This window comes from Acinonyx jubatus, chromosome A2 (assembly GCF_027475565.1).
Source record: "Acinonyx jubatus isolate Ajub_Pintada_27869175 chromosome A2, VMU_Ajub_asm_v1.0, whole genome shotgun sequence".
NCBI lineage: Eukaryota > Metazoa > Chordata > Mammalia > Carnivora > Felidae > Acinonyx > Acinonyx jubatus.
In genome coordinates this window covers 71,641,622-71,663,395 of record NC_069383.1, presented here as the reverse complement: position 1 = coordinate 71,663,395, position 21,774 = coordinate 71,641,622, and the positions used below count along the sequence as shown (strand labels likewise).

At 38.1% G+C, this 21,774-nt stretch overlaps 1 long non-coding RNA gene across 4 annotated transcripts in view; it reads right to left on the bottom strand.

Annotated features, from left to right (window-relative positions):
* Positions 1-20,907, bottom strand: part of LOC106969988 (uncharacterized) — a 162,448-nt gene extending 141,541 nt beyond the window's left edge. For all 4 annotated transcript variants that reach the window (XR_003424570.2, XR_008296836.1, XR_003424571.2 and 1 more), the window contains exons 1-2: positions 20,762-20,907; positions 361-500 (exon numbers count right to left, since the gene is read on the bottom strand). This is a non-coding gene — a long non-coding RNA (uncharacterized LOC106969988). The remainder of the gene's footprint in view (positions 1-360; positions 501-20,761) is intronic.
* Between the last annotated feature and the right edge of the window lie 867 nt (positions 20,908-21,774).

The window sequence follows — 21,774 nt, the reverse complement described above, 5'->3', positions numbered from 1 at the left end:
ATTTAAGGCATCTAGTTCTTTTAACTATCTTCAAACACAGAATCTTCAGCAAACATTGGAATTTATTCACAGAAGGTTGTGGGGGGGTATCTAAAGGGAATTCACATCCAATATCTTCATGTGATATTTCTATAGCTTCTCTGTTGGTTTCAGCCACCTTTGAAGGCATTGGATGGTGCCACCATTCCATGGCCACTGCCCACCTGTGGGCACTGATGCCTTTGTCTGGGATAGAGGTCCTTCAGAGCTTTTCAAGCTGCCAATCCTTAACATGCCTAGGGCAGGATGCAGCACCCAGAGCTCTCTGAAAGAGAATGCTGCTGTGGATAACCCCAATATGGAGAGAATAGTTCTTCCTACCTGGCTGTCCTACTTGGTCACCAGGTCCCAGGCATTATGGGACCTGCCTCCAGCCTCACAGAGCTTCTCAGGAAAATTCTTCCATCAGGTTTTGCCTCCTCAGGTCTCAAACATGAGTCTATGGGGGCTGATGTCAGGAGCTAGAATCAATGACACACATCACATTATTCTCTGCATTCTCCCTCTAAAAGCCCACTCTCTCTGGTTCTTCAGACACAAACCCTCTCACAAACGAATTCCTGAGACCAGCTCTACTGGTTCATTAGACATGGCTAATACATCTATATCCCACTGTGTGGAAAGTCAGACGTCTCTGCCTCTGGGGTTTACTATCATATGCAGGCATTTACTGGCCTGATTTGAAGTCCCATAATCTGTGTAGACAGCATGAGACACCTTGTACTCACTTCCGTCATATATGTAGCTTTCTAGCATTTGCCACTGCTTTCTCAGAAGACTGGGAAACAGCTGAGGTAAGCAGTTGAGTTAACTTCAGACGTAGAGAACCTAAGATTCTCACATTATGGCTGATGCATACTTGCTAAAGTAGATCTATATCTTGGGATCTCTGGTATTTCCTGCACACATTCCAGGGTTCAGCTATAAGCCTCTAAGAGTGGGAATGTTGTCTAGGATTCTGGGTTGTCCCAAGGGACTTTTAGTAAGAAAGAGTAAAATTGGATAATGAAACTCTATGAGTATTAGTTACCTTTCCTCCTGAACAAAGCCTACTCTAAACAACATTATGATATAGATGAGGCTGGTCTGGTGGCACCACCAGCTCACGTTTCCCTTTGCTTCTACCCCCACCTCACCCTGTCCCAAGAACCTGCCTGTGGAAGAAAAGGCCAGAAGCACTGTGACCAGAAACAAGGCTCTGGGGTAAGAAAATGGTTTCAAAGCTTAGCCTTGCTGCATGACCTTGGGGAAGTTCCTTAACACCTATAAGTCTCAATTTTTTATCTGTCAAATGGAAATAATCTCATAGTGTTGGCATAAAGGTTGAATGAGATAATGTCTGCTCTACAGTTAGAACGCAGTAAATGAAAGCCATTATTATTATTGGTTTTCCCTTATAGAATTCTCCCTTCCAAGATGCCCTGTGTCCTAGATACATCCTTTCCCTTCCCCCAGATAAAACCTGATCTCAGAAAAGCAATTTCTTATCATAGCTGCTAAGTGTATTGTGCCTAAGGTACTAGCATAGTTGTGGCACACAGTGGACATCTAAGTACTTTGAGTCTGTTAAGGTTCTAGTGATGGATTTGCAGGCTATGTTACTACTGAAGGTATTTGCATTATTAAATCATGGTAACAAACTTAAAAAAGTGTTTCATTCATTCAACGAACTCATTTTGGACACCTACTTTATGTCAGGTAGTGTGTTAAGTACTCACTATATGTATAGTAGTATTAGAAGCTGATAAAATCTCTGTACTTGTGGAACTTTGAATCTAACAAACCAAAAAATGATAATGGGATTTCAAATACTGGTGACTGTGTAGTATGGGAAATAGAGAACAGAGTTTTAGGGGGATTAGGAAGAAAGATAGTGAAAAATGGATTAAAAGGGAAAGATTAAATGAACAACTTAAATTCTAAGTAAAAGATCATTCCAACAGGATGAGAATAATCACACATAAGCAGCCCTAATTTCAAATGCTCCCTTGATTGGAATTCAAGATTGCACACCAGCTCCCCAAGGTAGTTGGGTCTAAAACTCAGTAAACCATGCCTTTATGATCTGACTCAGGACTAGAGTCATTCCATAAAAATGTATATTCTGGAAAATGAAAATTGGCTCTTAAGAACTTAATTGGAAAAATTCTCTTCTCCTTCAGTAATCAAATGCATGTACTTCCTTTTCCCTCTATTATTAAATTAGGATCTACAAAAACCTAATGAAGTTATATAAATATTCACAAAATTACTTATGAACAAACTTTTACCAGTTACTTTGTATAAAAGCATATTTCACTATTTCACTTAAGATGGGATTTTTATAAGCAAATAATCTTTTACTATAAGTTAAAATCTTGGAGGTTTGGAAGGGCTAATAATTTTGTGCAATATGTAGTTTTTTTATTTTCGATATATTTTTTCAAAGGATTTAGATTTCGTTAACACTAATAACTCCTCCTACAGTGGACCAGGCACTGTGGTAGGCACATTTATAGAGCTTTTTCTCTTTTAATCTCATTTAATCATTGACATCACCCAGTGAGGTAGATTTTATGCTTGTTTTACTGATAGGAAACTGATGCTTAGAGAGGTTGAGAGAGTGGGTCAAAGTCATCTGCCTAGTAGACGGAAGAAGCAGCATCTGTACCTCCAGCCTAGAGTTTTGTTCACTAGGCCAGGTGGCAGTACAAAGACTCTATGGCTAATAATCTTGGCAGTTTAGGGGCGCCTGGGTGGCTCAGTCGGTTAGGCGGCCGACTTCAGCTCAGGTCAGTCATGATCTCGCGGTCCGTGAGTTCTAGCCCCGCATCGGGCTCTGTGCTGACAGCTCAGAGCCTGGAGCCTGCTTCATATTCTGTGTCTCCCTCTCTCTGACCCTCCCCTGTTCATGCTCTGTCTCTCCCTGTCTCAAAAATAAATAAACGTTAAAAAAAAAAAATTTAAAAAATAAAATTAAAAAAAATAAAATAAAATAAAAAAAATCTTGGCAGTTTAGATTTTGACTTTTATCTGAAAATGGCTTATAGTTCATTCTCTGATGATTTACAGTCTGCAAATGATGTGGATGAAGTTATTCCATGGAAGCAATTGGACTGGTTGTGAAGGGAGTTTGAATCACCTTTGTATGACAAAACCACCAAATCCCTTAATGATCTGAATCTTGGGTTGCAAGGAAAAAAAAAAAAAAAAGGAGAAGGGTGGGCAAAGACCAACAAATAAAGAGAATAACAAGCTTTTGGTGTAGCAGCAAGGAGCAAGATACTCTGATTACCATGAGAAATTCCCATATGAATGAGAGAGACCATGCTCAGGACCCGGTTACCTGCATGTTGTAGGCTCCTGAAGGCCCTATAAACATTTATACTGGAAATGCTGCTAAAGTTGGTATCAGAACTCTTCACTGGGAAAAGAGTGGGCATTAAAGTTCACATACTTCTTATAGCAGGAGGCTCACTGAAACTTAAAACTTTGTATTCATACCCATACCCAAACTAACACTGCTAAGCACTGTAAGATTGTGGATGGTTCCTGGAAATACATGACACTTGGTTTCAAGAATGTGCAAACAATAACCAGTTAATTTCCATTTCTTTCCAGTGCAGAAACTAATGTGATGGCCCGATTTCATCTTAGACGTATGTTCCAGGCCTGTATTACATTTTGATAATGCCAAACACTACACAAACCAGAAATGATGAGAAGCTAAAGCCTACTGAAGAGGTGTTTAAAATCCAAAATCAGTATTTATAGTATAGAAATGATCCAGGCTCCTGCATGACAGGTGATGGACAGTTAGTTGGATTTTAAAGATACTGCCTATCTGGAGCATGTATACTTTCAAAAATAGGAAAGTATGGAATATAAATTTGAATTTGCTATGTTTAAATTCTTATTAAAATTTTAAATACAATCTGTTTTTTACTATCCCTTTATTTCTATGAATTATTTGTAAATGACTTAAAAATATTAAAAAATGAATTAATAAAAAGGGCTCATTGGCCCAGATGGTGAATGGTGATTACTTTTTCCTGCTGTACTAGAGATTGTTGAGCTCTAGTGTATCCTGATGTATATCAATAATTGAATGAATAAAGGATGACTCTAGATCCAGTTAATTAAGGCGTGAGGGGTTTTCAAAAAGAATATACAATAAAAGAAGGTAGACTAGAGAGGATATCAAACTGCAGGAAAAATAAATTGTAATTTTCAAATTCAGGCATTGACTAATGGAGACAAATGCAGCTATAGGTTGTATTGTAGCAAACACTGATCTTTTCAGCTGCAGGGAATCCTATGCCTATTCCTGTCCTTCTCATTATCTCAAAGTTATAGGGTAGAGCCAATTCCACACCTCCTTTAGTTGTAAAGTTGGAGACAGCTCTGCATGCCTACAGATATATTCTCTTATGAAGACATTGTGAGAACAGTCTCTTGACTATGAAAAATAATACATTTATACCTAAATGCAACTTTTAATATTTATTTATTTTGGGGACACAGAGAGACAGAGTGCAAGCAGGGGAGGGGCCGAGAGAGAGAGAGAGAGAGAGAGAGAGAGAGATACAGAATCTGAAGCAGGCTCTGGGCTCCAGGCTATCAGCACGGAGCCTGACGCAAGGCTCGAACTATGAAGCACGGATCATGGCCTGGGCTGAAGTCGAATGCTTAACTGATTGAGTTACCCAGGTGTCCCCTGAAATGCAACTTTTAATGAGTCTACTGTTTCTATAAGCCAGTAGCAACTCACTGTTTTGCAGCTTGCAGATTTATACTTTATGCAACACCCATATTTCACTCCTGCCTGCTCAATCGACAAATTTGCACAGTGCAGCTGCATCCAAATATGGCATGCTTAAAATTGATGATATATATGCAAGAACAGTTACCATAGCATTTTTGTATTACTGAAAAAAACTGGGATAACTGATATAACCATAAGTTTAAGAAGGACTAAATAAATCACAATTCATTGATATTATGGAATATTATAGACCCACATAAAAATGTATATATTGGCATGAAAACTTGTCCCTGATATACATTTTTGAGTGAAAAGAAGAATAATATATTTAACAAGATCCTTTGAAAGAGAATAGATCCCCTCTATGTATATATATTAAATATCTATTTCCTTTTACATACGTATGTAACACACGTACACATTATAGATACATATATATTATATGCATGTATGGAATTACTGTAAGGATACTCGTAGCCTTGTAAGTGATAATTTCTGGGGAGAAGGAATGAGGGTAATGTACACTTTTTATTCTAAACATTTCTGGATTGTATTCTTGTTTTACAAGAAGGTAATACATTTATAATTTAATTTTTTGTTTTTGAAGTTAGAGCATATCTGCTGTCAAGATTGTATGTTTTAAGTGGAGGGCCACTGTTACATGCCTTCTCCAAAAATGAAGTATATGTAAAACTGGGTCTGCAGTGCCTGACTTTTTATCTCAGGCTCAGATGTTTCCTAGAGTTGTGGATCTGCCATTGTCATTTTCTCTTTCTAGCACAGAAAAGGCAAAAAGTGGTAAAATGATTTTTTTATCATCATCCAAGCTCTTGGTGGTGGAAGGTCTCAAACTTTTATATTCCAAAGGGCTACACCAGCAGGCAGGAGAAGCTTTGGACCAACTTGCCAGTGAATGACATTATACCAAATTTTATTACGTATAAAGAATTAGAACTTCATGTGTGAAACAAACACAAATTACAGACTGCCTGCAGGACTTCACAGTCACTTCTGAGAGGCGCAGAACTAAGACTGATGGGTTTTTCCAGTCCCAGTCTCATCCCCCAGCTACTGGGAACACAATTACTGAGAAAAATGCAAAGCTGAATTTCAAATGATATCACAGGGATAATTTTTCTTTCTTTTTTTCTCTCCCCCTTCCAACTTAATCAAGGAGTGCTTTCTTGTTTGCTGGTTGCTTGACCATAAGATATCTTATGTAAATTCCTCAATAATGGAATGATGGATAGATATGTTATAAAAACACATATGGGCCTGCTGCACTTTCCCAGATATTTGCTTCTTCAGATATGTATCAGTTCTTCCATCCTGTTTTTAAGAATTCATTCATTCATAGGAATAAAAGGTACAGCACAGGGAATATAGTTGATGACATTATAGTAGTGTTGCATGGTGATGGACGGTGACAACATTTGTGATGAGCACAACATAGTATATAGGATTGTTGAGGGGCTCCTGGGTGGTTCAGTTGGTTGAGTGTCTGACTTCAGCTCAGGTCATGATCTCACCATTTGTGAGTTTGAGCCCCACGTTGGGTTCTGTGCTGACAGCTCAGAGCCTGGAGCCTGCTTTGGATTCTGTGTCTCCCTCTCTCTCTGCCCCTTCCTTGCTCTTGTTCTGTCTCTCTCTCTCTCAAAAATAAATAAGCATTAAAAAAATTAGAGATTAGAGTTGTTGAATCACAGTGTTGTACACCTGAAGCTGATGTAACATTATGTGTCAACTATATTTTTAAACAATTCATTCATTCATCCATTCATTCATCTCTGCAAACAGTGAGCCCCTTTATATATGAACATGAGCTCACATACCTGTATGTGTGTGCAGGCGTGCGTGCACCTGCACGCGTGTGTGCACGCACACACACAAGCGCACACACACACACACACACGCTCCTGGTACTGGGATGGTATAGCAGGCCCATGCAGTAAGTCAGTTACTAGAGAAATCTAGGCTAAGGAGAGCTGTGGTCGTATAGCCCTATAAAGGAGCTCAGTGTGTACCCCCTGCCCAGAATTTGTGTAGGCAGACAGTTCCTTTAAGGGTGAAAGGCTCATCTGTAAACTGATTTCACATCAGTGCTGCCTGCTGCCACAGCCTAGCACTGGAACCGGCAAGGCCAGGGAAGCGCCTTCCCTGGAGGCCAGCCTGGCAGAGACTCAGGAACATAAAACACATTCCAGTGGTTGCCATCTGGGTGCACAGCTGCCAGGAGCAGCCAGTGTGTGGCCTTGAGGCCTTGGGGTGAGCCAGGGGAGGGCAGGTCTGATGCCAAGGCCTGCAGAAAGCGGCCCACAGCCCATTTGGCTCTATAGACTCTACTTGCTACTGAGAACAATACTTTTATCTAGAAAGTGTGTTGTGGGAGGTTGGAATCCCCCACGTGGGGCACGGGAGTAACTTTGGCACTCCTGAGGCTATGGAGCTGGGGAGTACTCCATGTACCTTTGTGCTCTTGACTCAGGCCACAGGGAAACCCCAGAATTACCACAAAGTCATCCCAATTCTGGCTTGGCATCACCAATCAGCTAAAAGCAATTTTCGGAAGATGCTTTCATCTAGCACTTAGTGCATGCTTGCGTCCAAGTATGTGTGTTTACTGTAGGTCTATTTTTAAGAATGAACACTCTTGATTTTCACTTTTGCAAATAGATGGGAGGGGGGGTGCCCTAATGCCTGTTAGAACTTCAAGGGATTGGTTTTCACATGAGAGAGCTTCAGAAAAGAGAAATGGTTGAAGTTATCTGGCAGCAGCTTTTGAGGGACACTTACCATGTATTTACTTTTAAAATTTCAGTTCATTTGAAAGCTAGTATAGTTAAATTAACCAAAATCTAAATTAAAAAAAAGTCCTCAATTCTTCCAGGCCTACTTCACATCATCAAACTAGGCCCCGCTGGAGGCCCCATTAAAATGGCAGCTCCCACTGAGAGAGAGACAAAAGCCCCCTCTCTGAATGGGGATGCTGAAACAGTGATGGGCTCTCAGAACTGCTTTTTTTTTTTTTAATCCATTAAAAAAAAGTTACCTCTGCATTGACTGTGAGAGAGTATTTATTTAGCTCTCCACACTGTGGGAAACAGAGGCGTTCTCCCTTATAAGGACACCCAGACCTTCTTGGGAGAGGAGAGAAATATGAATCCATAACATGGCTGAACAAATTCCTCCTCGCAACTGAATTCATGGAATGTTTTGGATGTGAACAGCTTAATTTTGGTGTGGTCTGGGACAAATTAATATGACTTAAATCCCACCTCACAGAGGAAGCTTCTCTTCATGACGTGGGTGGGGTTAGCACACTCACTTCCCTCAGAATTCTAACAGTGCTCTCCATTACATTTAAATGTGGCTCCCCCTCTGTCCCAGCAAGAAAAACTTCAGGAATAAAGAAATCAAAAAAGGAATAGAGAAATCAAGAACAAACTAAAAATGTATCTAAAAAACCTAATTGTGTCAAGTGTCCAGTATATGACTGTGATATTTCTTGCTACATGAATGTTACGAGAGTCTTCATGCAACAGAATAAATGCTCCTATAGGGTCTTTGTATTTGGGGAGTAAATATATTAAACACAATGATTGTTCTTCCAGTATTTCTCATGAAGCCCTGGGAATGGCTATTCCAACCACAAAGAGACTAACAAGGAAGTATCACTCTCTTCTTTCAGAAGATGAAAAGGCTTTCACCATAATCCTTAATCAGACACTTCTGTTCTGTCACAGAGAGCTCAGTCTCTTCTTTTTTATTAAAAAAAAATTTAAATTTACATCCAAGTTAGTTAGCATATAGTGCAACAGTGATTTCAGGAGTAGATTCCTTAATTCCCCTTATGCATTTAGCCCATCCCCCCTCCCATAACTCCTCTAGTAACCCTTTGTTTGCTCTTCATACTTAAATGTCTCTTATGTTTTGTCTCCCTCCCTGTTTTTATATTATTTTTGCTTCCCTTTCCTTATGTTCATCTGTTTTATATCTTAAAGTCCTCATATGAGTGAAGTCATATTATATTTGTCTTTCTCTGACTAATTTCGCTTAGCATAATACCCTCTAGTTCCATCCACACAGTTGCAAATGGCAAGATTTCATTCTTCTTGATTGCCAAGTAATAGAGAGCTCAGTCTCTTTAGCAGAGACTTAAAATGAGCTTTGATGTCATCCTTTCCAGAACCAAATTTCTTTATTTTTGCATACTGGAAATAAAAAGAATTACCACCTCATATGGGAGTAGGTTCTTGAGTCAAAGCTACTGTATCAGCTATGTGCTTTGGATTTAGGAACCCGCTTGCAGATTGTTCACACACTTTACCTCTTTAGTTACCTTGTATTTGTAGAAGGGGGTAGTAAGAAAGATTACTCCTTGATGATCAATAATAGAATCGCTTGTATTTGGCTTTAAAATGCATCATATGCTTGTTCTTTCTGCAGACATATGCATATGATTATGTTTGGGTTCAGTTAATGTTAAAATTAGATCACTTTCCCTGAATAACTGATCATTGAGAGAAGTTCTCCAAGAATCAAGATGGGTTGTTAGGCACTTAGGGGTGGAATCCCAGGCAAGATGCCATTTTTGAGATGCTCCTAGGCTAAGGTAACCAGATGAGGGTGGTTACATGCACTTAGAGACCATGAAATGTGGAGAGCCGGCTGACAACACCACTCTATGAGAACTGTCTCTGTAGTGGGAACGGGTGTAAAAGCAATCTAACACAGGGCTCCTGTTCCAGACTAGGCTCCTCAGAACACGTGTCTCTCCCTATACGCATTGATAGTACAGCATTTTTCTATCAGAATAGTATTTTGGCCAAGAATAGTAGAGCTGTGTAATTTATTATCACCAATAGAAGCCTCTGAAAATTAATCAATAAAAGGTACAAATGTTTGCATTCCTTTTTCACTACAGGAATTATAGGCCTTTGGAAGTACAAAGAACATCCCTGAGAATGGGTTTTCAAATGTTTTTTTCCCCTAGTAGTGGATTCCCTTAAAAAATAAAATAAAAATAAATACAGGCCTACCTGGAATTCTAATATGTAAAATAACACTAGGGCATCTTACTGAATGAGGAAAATTTTAAGGGCACTGGGGTGACTCGGTTAAGCGTCTGACTCGATTTCAACTCAGGACATGATCTCACCAGTACATGAGTTCGAGCCCCACATCAGGCTCTGCGCTGACAGCATGGAGTCTGCTTGGGATTCTTTCTCTCCCTCTGTCTCTACTCCTCCCCGGCTTGAGCACTCTCGCTCTCTTTCTCAAAAGAAATAAACATTAAAAAAATACATAAAAAATAAAATGAAGATAAATATAGGCCTACGTGGAATTCTAATATGTAAAATAACAGTAGGGCCTCTTGTTGAATGAGGAAAAATTTAGGGTTCCAGAAGCTTGTTTTGAAACTCACTGTGTTAATATGATTTTTAAACTTCCTGAACAAGAAGTTGTATAAGTCATCTGAGAATGCAACAGGACAGTAACAAACAGATGTCCTAAAATATTAGGGAAATTGGATCATTTTACTATAAGAACACACACTAAATACAGAGACAAAGAATGAGGGTTTTCAGTAAGTGACCAAAGGTTATACTACTTTGTGACAAACTCAGGACCCAAATTCATTTTTTCCCCCACTTGCAAGCTACCGTATGATGCTGTCTTTGGAGTCTGGAATGCCTTTGAAATCAGGCTGTATGACACTCTAATCAATTTTAATGATCTACAGCTTTTAGAAGTTGGTAAAAAAATTTTATAGCAATGAACAACTTTCTACCTTTTTTTATGCTACCACAAAACTGATCATGATTCTCAGAGATATTTTTATGTTAATAAAAATCATTTATATTTCTTTGGCCTGGTACGCATGGTTTAAATACCGTCACTTGCATTCTGGAGCTGAACATAGGACATGACATCCCTGACCAGTAAATCCCTTGAATGAGTGCATTTTCCCCCTCTGTGCATGTCTCCTTCTCGTCCATTGTCTGTCTTCTTTTCATGTCTGTCAGGCGGTGGCCATGACTGTGCACTTATAAAGGTCAGTGACCCAGCAGAGAGGGCAGGCCCTGCAGAAGGCCTGTTGATGAAGCATTTCAATGCACACTGAATTTGTTAGCTCTCTGGCTTACTCCCAGGGGCAGGGTACAATTGTTTCCTGTGTGGCATGGCACCCACCTGGAACTCTTATGGTATGGGCCATTCCAACCAGGAATCTTGAAACCACATCCTACAAAGTAAATACCCAATATTTCCCAGCTTACTACATTCTTTTATCTGGCTCTCCTTCCCTTGATTTGTCTACATACTCAATAAAATTAAAACAAAGATTTCCCTTACTTACATGAATGGTCAGTCACAGAGATGTTTTCAAAGGATTATTTGTAAAATGGAGAGGCCACATGGACAGTAAACTCACATCTTTCAGCTGAAGAGTTTAGAAGGTGATGGTCCTGAGCTGCTTCCTATTATACATACTAAATTAAGCAAAAGCAGACTTGATACTTCTCTTGAGATTGTCTCAAGAAAGCCAACCATTTGTTTCTCTGTTTGGAGCATCTACCTTTTGGTAAAGCAATGATGATCTAGAAGTGGAAACCACTGATTGAAAAATGAAAGGCTCATCTCAAATTTCAAACTGCTACAATCTTTGCTGCAAGTAAAGAAAGGCAGCTCTTAGGTGAAATCAGATGCAAAAGTTTTAGTTATATGTTGTGGTTCTGGCCATAATGGAGTACCAAGTATCAGATTATCCTTCCTATAGAAAGCAATTATAAGCTCTAGACAAAATATTAAAGGACAGCTATTTAAACATATTGGACAGAGACCAAAGCAGGCAGAAACCAGAGGAAATTTGATCCTTGAAATAAGGAACCATTCTGGATAAGATCAATATGTTTATGGGTTTCCCCAAGGATGCTCTAGAGTCTACCTGGGACAAGACAACTTCACTTCAAACAGAAAGTCATAGTCTTATTGGCCTGAGGGTTCAGAGGATGAAGTTTGGGAGCTATCATAGTGACTGGAAATTAAGGGGTAAAAATCCCATAAAGAGGGACCAGCAGGGAATAGGCCTCAAAACTACTTATATCATCCTTTCAAATCCTTGCCTGACTTCTGAACTATGCATGTGCAGTTCAGAGATTCCAAATTGCCCTGTGGAAAACTACAGCCAGGACACTGAAAGAATAGAACAGAGATTCCAGCTTCTGCCCACTGCATAGAGACAGACTTTAGAATCGGAGTCCTGCCAAGTTTGAGGAGCTTGGTGATTTCTCAAGATTTTTACTTAAACTTTAGAAAAGCCGTGCCTTAGACATAGAGACTAGATATCATATTTAAGAGATTTGCCCTGGGACTAATGACAAAACTGAAATGGACTCCATCAAAGCATCAAACCTAGTCTCTACAAGTTCAGGGTGCAGGGTGATCAGCCAATAATGTAACTACCAACTAGAACAAAATTCATTACTATTCAGAGGAAAATAACAAAAACCAGAGTCTATAAGGAACCCTCTACAATGTCTAGTATACATTAAACAATTACTAGACATATGAAGAAACAGAAAACGTGACCAAATAGTAAATGACACAAGATGACTCAGATGTATGAAAGACTTTAATGCAGCTATTATACATTTGTAAAAGGACTTGAAGGATAAGATAATCATAATGAGCAGACATGTAGGGAATTAGAGCAAAGATATGGAAATTATAGAACTGAAAAGTATAATATTTAAAACCAAATTCAACAGATAGGCTTAAGAGTAGTAAAAAGATTCAGGAAATTTGAAGACATCAGGGGAGACTATCCAATCTGAAGAACAGACAGAAAAAAATGTTTTACAAGTATGTGAAAAGAACTTCAGGGTCCTGTGGGGAAAACGTCAGTCTAAAAATCATTTAATTGGGTTCTCAGAAGAAGAGGAGAGAGAAAATGAAAGAGAAAAATAAATTAGTAAATAGATGAAAATCTCCCAAATTTGGTAGAAAACGTCGTTATAGAGCCAAGCAGCTCAGCAAACCCATGTAAGTACAAAAAAACCCCCAAATACACAAACAAACAAACAAACAAACAAACAAACCCCACAACAACAAACCACATGTAGGCACAATTAAGCCAAGTTTCTGAAAACCAGCTGAAAAGTTGTCAAAGGAAAAAGACATCACTAAAGGGAGAGTGATTATCACTGACTTTTCAACAGAAACAATTGAACATCTTTAAAGTGCTGAAAGATAAATTCAGTGCATTTAGAATTCTATATCCAGCAAAAATATCCTTCAGAAATGAAGGTAAAGTCTGACTTACTAAAGATATGTCAAAGAAAAATTTTCAGGCTAAATGGAAATGATAGCAGGTACAAACTCAGATCAACAGAAGCAATAAATAGCACCAGAAATTGTTACACAAAAGTGGATATGTGTAAAATATTTTCTTTCCAATTAAAAAAAAGAGCTCACTGTTTAAAGCAAAGTTTATAACACTGTATTTTACTATTTACAATACATGCATATATATGTGACTGGGCATTAATAGAATTTTACTGTTGCTAGATTTTTACATTTTACATGCAGGAGTAAAATATTCACTCTACTAGGTAGGCCACAGTAAGTTAAGAATGCATTGTATAATACCTAGAAAATACCTTAAAAAATCCAAAAAGGTAGAGTCTAAATCCATAGAGAAATTAAAATGAATATTCTAAATATGTGATTAACCCAAATAGCATAAGGAAGGAAAAACAAAGGAAAAAAGATGGAACAAATAGAAAACAAATAGAAAAATGGTAAACCTAAGTTCAACTATATCAATATTAAATGTAAATAAACTAAACGCCAATTAAAATTATCGCAAATAGCATAAAAAGCAAGATTCAAGAATATGCAATCTATAAGAGCTACAAGGAGACTAATAGATTAAAAATAAAAGTGAGGAGATACTCATGCAAACCCTAAGCAAAAGAAATACGGTGTGGCTATATTAACCCAACACAAATGTGGGCTTTGAGCAAAGGGAATGACTAGAACTTAAAGGCATTCCATAATGATAAAATGTTCATTTCAATAGGAAACACAATAATCATAAATGTTTATGCAGTTAACAACAGCTTCAAAATACATGAAGCAAAAACTGACAGAACCAAGGAAAGAAATAAATCCACAATCACAGTTAGAGACTTGAACATCATGGTTTCAGTAACTGATAGAAAAACTAGATGAAAAATCAAGACTCTAGCAGATTTGAACATCATCAACCAGTCTGACCTAATGGACTTTTATAAAATGCTATACCCCCAAACTTCAGGACACATGTTCTTTTCAAGCACACATAGAATATTCATCAGGATAGGCTGTATGTTGGGCCATAAAATAAGTCTCAAATTTCAAAGGACTGAAATTTTACAAAGTTATTTCCTTACACAGTGGAGTTATAGTAGAACTTAACAACACTAAGAACCTTGAAGACTGCAAAAGGAACTGTGGTTCAAAGGAAAAATAAAAAAGGAAAATTGGAAACCATTTAAACATTTTTTTAATGTTTATTTTTTTTAATTTTTTTTTAACGTTTATTTAGTTTTGAGATAGAGAGAGACAGAGCATGAATGGGGGGAGGGTCAGAGAGAGAGGGAGAAACAGAATCGGAAGCAGGCTCCAGGCTCCGAGCTGTCAGTACAGAGCCCGACGCGGGGCTCGAACTCGTGAACCACGAGATCATGACCTGAGCCAAAGTCGGACACTTGACCGACTGAGCCACCCAGGCGCCCCTAATGTTTATTTTTTGAGAGAGACAGAGAACATGAGTGGGGGAGGGGCAGAGAGACAAGGGGACAGAGGATCCAAAGTGGGCCCCATGCTGACAGCAGAGAGCCTGATGCAGGGCTCAAACCCGTTAACCACGAGATCATGACCTGATCCGAAGGCAGACGCTTAACCAACTGAGCCACCCAGGCATCTCAGAAACCATTTAAAAGTAAGTGATCGTGAACATATAACACATCAAAATTTGCAGAATGCAGTTAAATTGGTGTTTAGAGGGAATAAACTTTAAACGATATTTTAGTATATGTGCTGCCGAAGTGGGCACATTAAATGATATTTTGATATCATTTAAAACCAATGATATAAAACCAATGATGTAAGATTTCACTTTAAATTGCTCTAAAAGAAGAAATTAGGCCATATACATAATTTCCGTATATAAAACCATTTTTTTAAAGAGCAGAAATTGATAAAATACAAAACAATAGAAGAAATTAATAAAAGCCAAAAGACGTTTCTTTGAAAAGATTAAATAAAATTAACAAACTCCTAGCAAGGCTGATCAAGAAGAAAAGAGAAGCACGAATTACCAATATCAGGAATGAAATAGAGAATAATACCATGGGTCCTATAAACATTAAAATGATAATAAAAAATAAGGGAGTAATGCCTTTATGCTAATGGATAGTATAGGAACAATTGGATAAACCTTTTGAAACATATGAACCATAGCTCCCACCTCACACCACACACAGGTATTAATTGAGATGTTTTTAGATCCGAACCTAGAATCTAAAACTAGTAAGTTTCTAGAAGAGAGCATAGGAGAATATAATATCTTTGAGACCATGGGTTGGCAAATATTTCTTATTAGGAGACAAAAACATTAAACATAAAAGGGATATTTAAAAATTGGACTATCAAAATTTTAAGACTTCTGTTTATCTAAAAGACCCATTAATTAAATAAAACAATGAGGCACAGATTGTAAGAAAATATAATGCATATGTATATCTGAGAAAAGAGCTATACAGGGAATACATAAATAACTAAAATCAACAAGTAAACCTCAAACAAGAATTTAAAAATGGACAAAATACTACTACAACATATACTTCACAAAAGAAATGTACAAGAATAAATGCTCAAACATCATTCACTGTCGAGATTTGCAAACTAAACCGGAGCAATATATCATTTCATACCAAATCTTGGTGAGACCGTAGAATACCTAAAACTATCATACTGTGTTAGTTGGAATATAAAATGGTACCATCTATATTATAATGTCTTATGAAGTTAAATATACAACTACCCTATCACTCAGTAATTCTACTCCTAGGTTCTTATTCAAAGGAACTGAAAATATGTCCACAAAAAAAATGTATATGAGAATATTATAGAGGTTGGGATTTACTGAAAGTGGGTGAAACAGAAATTTCTAAGGTGATACAAATATTCTCTATTACATTTATCAAAACTCATTGAATTGTACACTTCAGATATGTGCGCTTCACTGTAAATGAATTTTACTTCAAAAATTTTTTTTAAAAAACCCACAACATTATCAGTTCTCCCCAAACTTGATTTAGAGATTCAGTGCAATCCCAGTCAAGGTTCCAGTAAGTTATTTTGTGGACACTGACAAACTGATTACAAAGTTTTTATGGAGATGCATAAAACCCAGAATAGACGATACAACATCAAAGAACAAATTGGAGGATGGACACTACCTGGCTTTAAAACTTAGTATAAAAACTGGAGTAGTCAAGACAGTGTGCTGTTAGTGAAAAAACAGATCAGGGGAACAGAATAGAGAGGCCAGATGTAGACCCACATAAACAGAGTCAACTGATTTTTGACACAGGAGCAAAGGCAATACAATGAAGAAAAGGCAGTCTCTTCAACCAATGGTATTGGAACAAATGGACATCCACATGCAAAAAAAAAAAAAAAAAAAAAATCTAGATAAATCTTACACCCTTCACAAAAATTAACTCAAAATGGGTCAAAACCTAAATGTAAAATGTGAAATGATAAAACCAAAGATAACATAGGAGAAAACCTGGATGACCTTGGGTATGGTGACGATTTTTTGGATACAACACCAAAAGCATGATCCATGAAAGAAATAATGGATAAGCTGAACTTCCTTAAAATTAAGCACTTATGCTCTGTGAAATATAACGTCAAGAGAATAAGAAGACAAGCCAGAGACTGGGAGGAAATACTTGCAAAAGACACATTTGATAAAGAACTGTATCCAAAATATACAAAGAACCCTTAAAACTCAAGAAGAAGAAAATAAACAATCTGATTACAAGGTGGGATAAGAAAAATCTTATCAGATACCTCATGGAAGAAGACATGCAGATGGCAAATATGCACCTGAAAAGGTGTTCCATATCACATATGTCATCAGAGAACTGTAAATTAAAACAGCAATGAGCTATCACTACATACCTATTAGAATGGCTAATATCCACAACACGGACAATACCAAATGGCAAGGAAGAGGTGGAACAACAGAAACTCTCATTGATTGCTGGTGGGAATGAAAAATGGTACAGTCACTAGGAAAGATAGTTGGTGATTTCTTACAAAACTAAACAAGTCTTCACATATGATCCAGCAGTTGCACTCCTTGGTATTTACCCAGAGGAACTGAAAACTTATGCTCACACAAAAACCTGTACAAAGGTGATTATAGCAGCTTTATTCAGAAGTGCCCAAACCTAGAAGCATCCACAATGTCTTTCAGTAGGTGAATGGATAAATAAACTATGGTACATCCAGAAACTAGAATATTAATTAACACTAAAACTAAATGGGCTCTCAAGGCACAAAAAGACATGGGAGAACCTTGAGTGCATATTACTAAGTGAAAGAAGCAGTCTGAAATCAGCTAGCTACACAGTGTATGATTCTAACTATATAATATTCTGGGAAAGACAAAATTCTGCAGATAATAAAAAGTTAATGGTTGCCAGGGATTGGGGAGGAGGGAAGGGTACTTTATAATGATGGATATTTATCATTTGTTCAAACCCATAGAAAATACACCACCAAGAGTGAACCCTAATGTCAACTGTGGACTTTGGGTAATTATAATGTGTCAATGTAGGTTTATCAGTTGTAACAAATGTAACACTCTGGTTGGGGCTATTGACAATGGGAGAGTCTACTGGGCAGGGAGTATATGGGAAATCTATGTATCTTCCCCTTGATTTTGCTATGAACCTGAAATTACTCTGAAGAAAATGTCTTAAAAAAAAAAGCAAGAAAAAAACCCAACTTCATGCTTGCTACTTTTTCTCTATGAGATAAAATCACAATTTCATAAAAAATTGAAAGAAGGATGTAAAAGTATCCTTAAATGATAATCCTTAAGCCTTTGTATATGCTCTATTCATTACTTCTTTGTTTTTCAAATGTTTCTTTATTTTTGAGAGAAAGAGAGAGAGAGAGAGAGACAGAGAGAGAGCAAGTGGAGAGATGCAGAGAGAGAGGGAGACAGAGAACCCTAAGCAGGCTCCATGCCATCAGCACAAAGCCTGATGTGGGACTTGAACTCACGAACCATGAAATCATGACCTGAGCCCAAATCAAGAATCAGAGGTGTAACTGACTGAGCCATCTAGGTGCCCCTATTCATTACTTCTATTGGCTTGTTTTGTGGAAGTAAGAATTGTTTCTAATACATATAAAGAATTAGAAAAAAAAAAACCCTAAACTAATAACTGGTAGACATGTAACTTCTTAGAGACTTGGAAAGACACTTTGACAGGACCTATCAAAACAGAAATTGCTATAACTTTGACCCAGCTCTCCCCCTTGTCCCTAGAAATATTCACATAAAGTGCCAACAGATATGTGGGCAATGATCTCACTGTAGCATGGCTTGGAATAAGAACAAATTGGAGACAATTTAAATGTCTATCAACAGGGCCATGGTTAACAAATTATGGCCATCTGGGTTAATAAATACTGTGCAGCTGTTAAAAGAAAGCATAAATATTAGATGTGTATGAGATACTTTTGTGTGAAAGAACTAGGCTACTGAAGAACATGAATAATAAGATCTCGTTTTTAAAAAAATTATTTATTTTGAGAGAGAGAGAACATATGCAAGTGTGTAAGCAGGGGAGGGGTAGAGAGAGAGAGAGAGAGAGAGAGAGAGAGAGAGAGAGAGAGAGAGAATCCCAAGCAGGCTCCTCGCTGCCAAGACAGAGTCTGACACAGGGCTTGATCTCACAAACCGTGATATCATGACCTGAGCTGAAATCAAGGGTCAGATGGCTAACCTACTGAGCCACCCAGGTGCCCTGATATTATCTCATTTCTGTAAAAATAACTCCTTTATTCCTCTCTTTGCTTCTTTCCTTCCTTTTTCTTTGTAAATGAATTGAGAATGCCCTAAGGATACACATCAAACTATTAGCAGTGGTTACCACCTGGAGAAAGGGAGTGGAAAGATGGCAAGTGAGAACTTTAATCTTTTTTTAAAATTTCTTAAATAATTTTTTTAACATTTTATTATTGTTTTTACAGACAGAGAGAGATAGAGCATGAGCGGGGGGGGGGGGAGGGGGGCGAGGGGGGTGCGCAGAGAGAGAGAGGGAAACACAGAATCTGAAGCAGGCTCCAGGCTCTGAGTTGTCAGCACAGAGCCTGTGCTCGAACCCATGAACCAACCGTGAGATCATGACTGAGCCCGAGTAGACACTTAACCAACTAACTGAGCCACCCTAGAGCCCCCCCTTTTTTTTACTTTCTGTATGCCTATTATACTTTAATTTTTCTTCTCAATGAATGTATGGTTGTTTTGTAATTAACATTTTTTCCCTAATTTTCTTGAGATGCAATTGACATATAACATTGTATAAGTTTAAGGTATACAAGGTAATGATTTGATATATGTATGTATTGCAAAATGACTACCATGTAAGCTTAGTTAACATCTGTCAGCTCACATAGTTACAAACTTTTTTTTCCTTGTGATGAGAACTTTTAAGATCTATTTTTTTTAGCAACTCATCGTTACCACACTGTACATTATATCCAAGAACTTAATTTATCTTATAGGTGGAAGTTTATGCCTTTTGATCACCTTCATTCATTTCCCTATCACCCCCTCTCCCTGGCCCCACCTCACCTCTGGTTGTTTCAAAAAGAAAGGAGGACAAGGAGAGGAAGGAAGGAAGGAAGGAGGGAAGGAGACAACAGTTATCTGTACTGCAGAGCCAAAGGACCACCTAATCATCAGCGTTCATGATTGATCAGGACTTGGAAGAATGACTTCAGGTAGGACCAGATTCGACCCCAAACAATTGCTAATATTTCTCATTTTTAAAGACAGAATAGTAGACACCACCACTTCCCTTGGTAACCATTTTCATTTGTAATGATCTTGACAAGGAGACATTACTTTCTTCTGAGTATCTCTGTCCCGAGTGTAGAAACAGAACAGCTGATCATCATACATTAACACACAGCGTTAACTTTCAATTACCCATGATAAGGTTAGGGGAGGTGCAGTGACTTTGATAAGGAAACCCACCCCCCACTTCCCATTGTTATGTTTCCCTTTTTAGAGCCCATCACTGTGAAGCTGGAATAACTTGAAGATCGGAGGTACACTGTACAGGCACAGCCTGGGAGTCAGCTGTGTACCTGTAGGCAAAGTAGTTAAGCTTTCTAAACCTCAGTTTCCTCATTTGGAAATGATTACAATCATAACGGTAATGATGATAATAATTCCTCCTACCTTGCGGGCCAGTTGTAAGAATTAGGGGTGCCTAGGTGGCTCAGTCGGTTAAGCTCCCGACTTTAACTCAGGTCACAACCCCCCGGTTGGTTAGTAAGTTCCAGCCCTGCGTCAGGTTCTGTGCTGACAGCTCAGAGCCTGGAGCCTGCTTCGGATTCTGTCTCTGTCTCTGTCTCTGCCCCTCCCCCGCTCACGCTCTCTCTCAAAAATAAATAAACATTAAAATAAAAAAGAGTTATTAGGATTAATTAAAACACCTTGCTCATAGTAAGTCCTCAATCATGATTATATTTAATCCAACCCTCTAAGGTAACCCAGAGTGCTAGTGGAGTAGAGCGGAGATAAGAACTCACACCTCTTTACTTCAAGGACCCTACATTACAGGGCTTCTGTTAGTCTCTGTGACAACGGTAACTTTTGGGTTGTTATTACTTTACCTGACGGTTGCTCGTTCGCTGCTCGCCTTGTTGAGATCCACTTTATAGTTCAAGAGAGCCTCACATTCAATATTCCCCGCTTATCCGCCGATCCGCTTTCTGCGGCTTCCGTTTCCCACCGGCACCCATGGTCCGGAAGTAGATGGTCGGCGTTCTGAGGCGCTCTGTCGCAAAGCCTACGTCATTCACCACGCTTCATCTCATCTCCGCAGGCAGTTTATCATCTCGTGTCATCACGAGAAGGAGGGTGAGTACAGTACAATAAGATATTTTGAGAGCAAAGGAGACTACCTTCACATAACTTTTATTATAGTATATTGTTGTAATTGTTCCATTTTATTATTAGTTATTACTGTTAATCTCTTACCTTGCCTAATTTATAAATTAAACTTTATCATAGGAATCTATGTACAGGAAAAAAACATATATAGGGTTCAGGGGTACCAGCAGTTTCAGCCATCCACCAGGGATCTTGGAACGTATTCCCCACAGTTAAGGGGTGGGTAGAGTATAACGTACACGTATTCTAGAATGTAAAGGGTTATTCTTTACATGAGGATCATGGGCAGTATATTCGTTCATCCTCACCAGAAAGGTTCACACTAGAGGAAATGGGATTATACTTCACCAGGAGGGATTTAGATTAGACAGGAAGAAGAACTTCCTGACCGATGATTTCCTTCCCAGCAGGCCTTAAAAATAGAATACTCACCCGTTTATCAGTTTTTAAGATACAGGCAGTTAGAATAGATGGTTTTTCAAGATCTCTTTTAATATTAGGATTACTTTTATCAGAAGCTGTTTCTAAGAGGAACTCATTTTATGCCCATCTATGAATTAAAGAATTTACAGGGATTTTTTTCATTCCCAAAGCAATGGGAAATACTTTTTGTCTTGCCTTGTCTCTTTAAAGGCCTATAAAATTATACCAAACTGCTTTAGCAAGCTAAAAAATATGGGAAGTACACAGAAAGAGATTTAGGAAAATATTGTGTGATAAAAATTTACATTTG